The 7,581-nt window shown below is 35.3% G+C and overlaps 1 non-coding gene across 1 annotated transcript; it reads right to left on the bottom strand.

Moving 5' to 3' along the window:
- Window positions 1-1,278: 1,278 nt before the first annotated feature.
- Window positions 1,279-1,387, bottom strand: LOC141496776 (U6 spliceosomal RNA). The gene has a single exon (XR_012471167.1). It is a non-coding gene; the product is annotated as a U6 spliceosomal RNA (small nuclear RNA).
- Between the last annotated feature and the right edge of the window lie 6,194 nt (window positions 1,388-7,581).

Below are 7,581 nucleotides of genomic sequence, written 5' to 3' on the forward strand. Positions count from 1 at the left end.
AAGTTTTTTTGCACTAATAAAATCAATGCTGCCAAAATTAGAAGGAAAGCAGAAAGCTGGGAAACAATCTTCACAACTAGGAGTTCTAATAAAGGTCTCATTTCTAAAATATATAGATAATTGCATCAAATTTATAAAGTCATAAGTCATTCCCAATTGATAAATGATCAATGGATATGAACAGATAATTTTCAAATGAAGAAATTAAAGCTATCTATAATCATATAAAAATGCTCCAAATTATTATTGGTTAGAGAAATGCAAATTAAAACAACAATGAGGTTATCTCCTCACACCTATCAGAATGGTCAAGATGAGAAAAAGGGAAAATGATCAGTGTTGGAGAGACTGTGGGAGAATTGGGACAATGATGCATTGCTGGTGGAATTGCTCTGGAGAACAATATGGAACTATGACCAAAGAGCAATAAAACTGTTCATACCCTTTGACCAGCAATTCCAATTCTAGGTCTATATCCAGAAGAAATTATAAAAAATGGGGGAAAAATGTTCCAAAAGCAGCTCTTTTTTGTAGTGGCAAAGAACTGGAAATTGAGGGGATGCCCATCAATTGGGGAATGGCTAAATAAGTTATGGTACATGAATACTATGGAATATCATTATTCTGTGAGGAAACCATAAATGGTCAGACTCTAGAGAAGCGTGGAATGACTTATGGGATCTGATGCTGATGGAAGGGAATAGAACCAAGAGAAAACTGTACACATCAATAACAACATTGTGGAATGGAAGCAGCTCCTCTCAGCAGTTCAGAGAGCTAGGACAATTGTATTAGACCAGCTATGGACAATGTTATCCCCATCCAAATGAAGAAAAACAAAACAAAATAAAATAAAAAAAACCCAAAACAACCCTTCAGAATCTGATGAACACTTTATAAAAAATTATCTCTTATGTATCTCTTTCCCTCAATCCTAATTCCTCATACTGAAAAAAGCTAATCTGTAAACATGTTTATCAAAATATGTATGTACAATGCTAACCTGACTGTTGGCCCCTGAGGGGAAGGGGGTGGGAAGGGAGGGTAGAAGGAAGTTTTGTAACTTAAAAGTATATACATTGTGCATATGGTTGAAAATAAATAAATTAAAAAAAAGACTGATCATCTCACAATGTTATTGTTAGTGTTTACACTGTTCTCTTGGTTCTGCTCCCTTTGCTCATCATCAGATCCTGAAACTCATTCCATGCTTCTCTAGAGTCTGACCACTTATGGTTTCTTATGGAATGATATTCCAGTGTATTCATGTACCATATGTAATTTTTGTGGTCTTTTATTTTCACGAATTTGTGTGTCATCCTGGCACAGGGGCATACTAATCTCTGTATCATTCCAATTTTAGTATATGTGCTGCTGAAGTGAGCACTATTTTAACATTATAACTCAGTTTGTAGCAATGTTTCCATTGTTTGGAGCCATGCATCATTGTGGTATGGGAACTTCCTTGAAAATATCGTAGACTTAGAGAGAATACTGTGAAACACAATGTTGTGGGAACTTCATTTTTTTTTTTAATTTTGTTTTCCTGATTTCTTCTATTATTTGTTTTTTGGTTTTTTTTGCAAGGCAATGGGGTTAAGTGACTTGCCTAGGGTCACACGGCTAGGTCATTATTAAGTGTCTGAGGTCGGATTTGAATTCAGGTCTTCCTGACTCCAGGGCCAGTGCTCTATATCCACTGCCACCTAGCTACTCCTTCTTCTATTATTTGTAAAGTAGGTATAAGTAGCTTTGACCACGTAGTCTTTTCCACCTTGAAATGAATTACTTCAAGGGATATATACTCAATAATATGATTTTTGTGCCAAAATATGTAGTCAGTTTAGAATTTCTATTCTGTATTGCTGCATTTCTCTTTAGAAATATTTCAGCAGTTTTTAAAATGATCAAAAATATATAAACACTGGTATGCCTAGAACATGTTCTGGTTCATATAACATACATGTCTATAATTAGAAATATATCTGTTTCCTCACAGACTGAGCAATACTGAATCTATGAACCTAGAAGATGCCAACAATATCCATTTTTTGCCAATTTAATGGATGTTGTTGGTATCTTCTAGGTTCATAGAATTGCAATTTCTATGATATCATAGAGAATTATAAATAGAGAAGGAAGGAACCTTATAGAACATTTAACCTAAGCTCCTAATTTTACAGATGAATAAACTGAAGTTGAAAGAGATTACCTAGTAAATTTCTGAGGGAGGACTTGAATTTAAGTCTTCTAGGCCAGAAGTATCACCATTCACTCTGGAAAAATTTCCAAGTATTTGAACCAGATTAAAATATAATTGGGAACCTTTAACAAAATAATGTTCCCTTGTGGTATCTTAAGTCAGAGTGCTGCCTATGGGAATCAGTTTCTATTTGTTTGACATGATTTTTCCAAATCAGGAGTGTAAAACTCCAATACAAATGGGTCATAAACCAAACCTTCTCTCTCCATTCTGCCCCATTGGGGTGATCTGGGACTAATGTTCTGGTATTCCAGCATGTTGTGCAATAAGAAGGAAATGGTTACCTTTCCCAGACCATATGGGAGACTGACTCTCTCCTATTAAAAACCAGGCCCATTTTAAACAAGCTTTGATTTATAATTCCTCATTGTGAAACTGATACCTGGAAGAAGGAGGAAGTCTATTTATTTTATCAGTGGGAGACTCAGCCTATAAGTTCTTCCCACTCAAGTCTGGGAGTTCTAACCTTAGGGGCTTGAACAAATTATCAGTGTGACTGGTTTCTTTGGTAGGATATTACTTCAAGACAATTGGTTCTAATAAGTGGAGGAGACATAAAAGCTATAATTAGACATCAGACTAAGTAGCATTTTGGAGTAATTACTATTTTAAAGTTATTTTCTGGCATATATCTGTTACAATTTTAACCAAAGAAATGATCCAGTAGCTGCTTTCAGGCCAGGTCTCATGGAGTTTGGGTCATCAAGGTCTGACCCTCAACTCTGTAGTTACAAAATTGTTATTCTTATTAATTTACCCTGGAGTGATTGGGTACTAGGGAACTGATTTACATTACCTAAGCTTCACTTGCATGAATAACCTATTGTAGTGCCTTGACATTGGTTTCAATAACCTTGGGTTCTTAAAGCTCTGGAACAGGTCTTACCAGACCAGGGTATCCTCACCAGGGTAAAAGGGCTTTGACTATAGGCTCAGGGATGAGATATCTATCTTTCAGAAACAACTCTAGTTAGGTTTGGAGAGGCATATCAGAAGAAGGTTATTGATTTGGCTACAGAAACTCATGAAATTTGAGTCAGGAAGTCCTGATTTCAAAATCTAACCTCAGATACTTCCTAGATGTATGATCTTGGGCAAGTCACTTAATCCTCTTTACCTCAATTTTTACATCTGAAAATTGGGAATAATAGCAGTCTCTACATTGCAGACTTGTGGTGAGAATCAAATAAGCTGATATTTGTAAAATGCTTAGCAGTAGTGCCTGACTCTGTATAAATGTTTATTTCTTTCCCCTTCCCTGCCTATTAAAGGTGTGGAGGGGTTAAGGTATACATAAATGTGGGAATGCCCACACTGATAAAATCACTGAGCTTCTAAAGTTCTTAAAAATAGTCAAATTCATAAGAAATTGCTTTATAAAACAGAAAGAGCTACTGTGTTTCCCATCCCTTTTGGGGAATCTGAGATGGAGAGTCAGAGTGTAGCTCAATAGAAAGGATAGTTTTCTAAAATTTGCTAAAGCAATAAGTTTTAGCTAGTATTTAGTGACTTGCTCAGGGTCACAGAGGTAGAAAGTAAGTGTCTGAAGCTGAATTTGAACTCAGATCTTCCAGACTCCAGATCTAGCATTCTCTTTATTGAGTCACCTACTACGGGACACAACATGGAAGAGGTAGTCTGTGTATTTTAGAATAACTTACATGAACACATCTCAGTTTGTCAGTTACTCTTAAAATATAAGAGGCTGCTTGTTAAAACTGTTGACCACAATGAGTCTGAGACTATATGATTACTTTTGTCTTGAGGGATTGTGTGGTAGGATGGAGAGAATGTTTAGTCAGAATTCAATTTAAGTCAACAAGCATTTATTAAGTGCCTACTGTAAATGAGGCAATATACTAGTGTAATGGTCATTCAGGCAAGGATGGTATTGATGGCTATCAAAGGTGGGTGGGGTAAGTCATGAAGGCCTTGGGCATTTTAGTCCTTTCTAGTTTAAAAATGAAGGTATCCTAGGATTGGAACTCCAGCACAGAGATTTTATGATTCAGCAGCAATTTTAAAATTTCTCTAGAAAAAGAGAGAGGTATGCTTGGAGAGAGTAATTTGGAGCAGCAGATGGAGGATGCTTTTCAGGAGAATGATTCTAAGACTTGAAGTGGCTGGCTAGAGGCTTTTCTTTCCTTGCCTTTTTTTTTTCTTCCCTTGGTTTGCTTCTCAGCTTATTAAGAGAAGTCACCAGAGAGTGACTGATCTATTTCCCCTGAGAGAAACAGCTGGAAAATGGTGAATTTAATACTGTTTTCCCCTGTTTTATTGCTGCATTGCAATAGGTGGTGTAGTTTTTTTTACTAAAACCTCTGCTTTTTTTTTTTTTAACATTTTGCTTATTAAGTTATTTGTATGAGGATAGTTTTCTAGGTAAAGACAAGATAAATTTAATTGTTTCCTGACTTGATATTTTTGCTATAGAGAATGAGATAAGATATATAAAATAAGAGGATAAGATAAGCTTTTGGAAAATTGACTACACAGAGTTCAACTGGTTGGAATCCTTCCTTTCTATTCTGACATTCAAAAGAGTACTGGAGGTTCAGAGCTTTATGAATTATATTAATAATTGTACTTTGAGGATTTCTAACTTTGCTGAGGAAAGAAGAGACATAGAGCTGGAAGCCTTGTCCTGGACTAGAATCTTCATTGAAGTAATATCTTTATATCTTAGTCAACAGGTTGCTCTTGACAAGGGGCCTTCTTCCTACCCACACTGGAGACATTAGAGGTGAAATGAGAAAAGTTACTTATCCTAATGGTCTGGGAGACTCAGAAATTGGAGGGGGTGCTCCCCAGACAAATTAATACTAGGATTGGAGACACCAAAAGAAAAACAAACCCAGAAAATGGTCACTGCTCTCAAGAGTCTTGTATTATACTGATGAGACCTAGACTGAAGTTCTGGCTCAGCTCTTTACTAGCTATGTGATTGTGGGAAAGTTATTTAACTGTATTGCTATCAGTTTCTTTATCTACAAAATGAGATTGGGACAAGATGGTCTCTGAGGTCCTTCCCAGTTCTGAATCTGTGATACAATAATAATGATAAATATTTTTGGAACAGGGAGACTTTACTTCACTGGTCAATAATAACAGTCAGTGAATTCATCAAATGTTACTGAAAGTGATTTATCATTGAATAAAACCTGTAAAAGAATCTAAGGTCCCTAGAACAGAATCAAAAGGTACTCCATGGTTGAAATCCACCTGAACTCAGCCAATACCATATTGAGAAAGAAGCACTTAACAAATGGTTGAGTCATATGAATTTGTTAGTGGAGATAGAGGGGTTTATGATGGGAATTCAGGATCAGACCATTACCATAAGAAATTGCAGAAATATTATCCTTATGGAGTCTGGAATTAATGATGATTTATAGATTATACAAGGAAACAGTAAAAACTGTACAACATAGCCTGTATTGTGGATTTTAAAATTAGCATATAATAATGATACTAAAGAAGCATTTATATAATGCTTTAAGGCATAAGAAGTGCTTTATATATATTATCTCGTTTGATGCTCACAACTATCTTGGGAGATAGGTGCTGATATCATTTTATAGATGAAGAAACTAAGGGGTAAATAGATTTGCTCAAGAACATCCAGTTAGCAAGCATAACTAGAAAGAATTGACCTGGAGGCGAAAATTACACCTTCGAAGCTAGCTCTCTTTCATGGACTGAAAGGGGACAAGTATCTATAGTTCAAAAGCAGACCACAAAATATCCTGGAGAATTCTTTCAATAACCGTAGATTACCTGTTACCTGAACTGGTATCTGTAATTGCTCAGACCTAACATTTTTTCTTAAAAACTTCAGAAAAATATTTTTTAAAAAAGTATCACTATATCAAATATTCATAACTTCTAACTTATATGGAAATATTTTTAACTCCTATTATCTTCCAGGCAAGTCAGCCTAGGTGGTGCAGTGGATTAAGGAGTCAGTGAAGTCAGGAAGACCTGAGGTCAAATCTGATCTCAGATACTTACTAGCTATGTGACCCTGGACAAGTCACTTAATCTTGTTTCCCTCAGTTTCATTATCTGTAAAATAAACTGGAGAAGGAAATGGCAAATCATTCCAGTGTCTTTGCCAAGAAAACCTCAAATGGGATCATGAAGAGTTGGGTATAACTAAAAAAAAAAGACAACAATAACATGCCAGATGACATTCTAAGAGATTTAAAAATATTATCTCATTTGGACATGTATATCCTGCATCAGATTCTTGCTGCCTTGGGGAGGGAGGAGGGAAGGGAAAGAGGAAGAAAATTTTACAAAAATGAATGTTGAAAACTATCTTTACATATAAGTGAGAAAAGGTACTATTCAGATAAAAAACTCAAATATTATCTCATTTAGTCCAAACCAACAACCCTGGGATATAGGTACTATTATCCTCATTTTAAAGTTGCAGAAATTGAGGTAGACTGAGATTAAGTGATTTGTCTAGGATTACATAGCTGATGTGTATGGTCAAATTGAAACTCAGATCTTTCTGAATCAAGTCCCAGCACTCTTTTCACCTACATGCTTAAACAAAAAGTATTCAAAATATAAGGATAGAGAAGATGAAAATCATGTGGGAACTGGATCAGTTGCATATCATTCTTATTTTCCTCTGTGCTACTGGAATTGTATTGAGGATTCTCTAAATAAATCTAGAGAGGATATGCTTACCTCCTAATACTTTTTTTTTAATTCACAAAATAAGTTATTTTAGTCACCTATTCAAAATTCCAGTCACCATTAAACATAAAAAAATTGCTGTTCAGTTGTTTTCAGTCATGTTCAACAATTCATAATCACATTTGGGGTTTTCTTGGCAAAGATATTAGAGTAGTTTGCCATTTCCTTCTCCAACTCATTTGAAAGATGAGGAAACTGAGACAAGAAGGTTAGTGACTTGCTCAGGGTCATACAGTTAATGTCTGAGGCCAGATTTTAACTCAAGAAGATGTCTTTTTGACTACAGGCTTAGAACCTCTATGCCACCTAACTTCCCCCAAAGAATAATAGCTGGGTACAAACTTGTCCTATGATCATTTCTATTTAAATCCCTTAAAATGAGAATGAGTTAGCTAATAGTGATAATTCCACTGTTCCTCTCAGTGAAGATAACATGTTTATTATTTTTTAAAACATCCAAGCACCCTGGAACTACAAAATTTGATATTTGTTTAGTGAAAACAGCCTTAAGTGCCTACTGTTTTTATAGCACCATGTCTGAATTTGGGAGAACATTTATAGTTTAGATTCAATTCAATCCAATGATCATTTATTAAGTATCTTTGAGG

Source organism: Macrotis lagotis, chromosome 8 (genome assembly GCF_037893015.1).
Source record: "Macrotis lagotis isolate mMagLag1 chromosome 8, bilby.v1.9.chrom.fasta, whole genome shotgun sequence".
Lineage (NCBI taxonomy): Eukaryota > Metazoa > Chordata > Mammalia > Peramelemorphia > Peramelidae > Macrotis > Macrotis lagotis.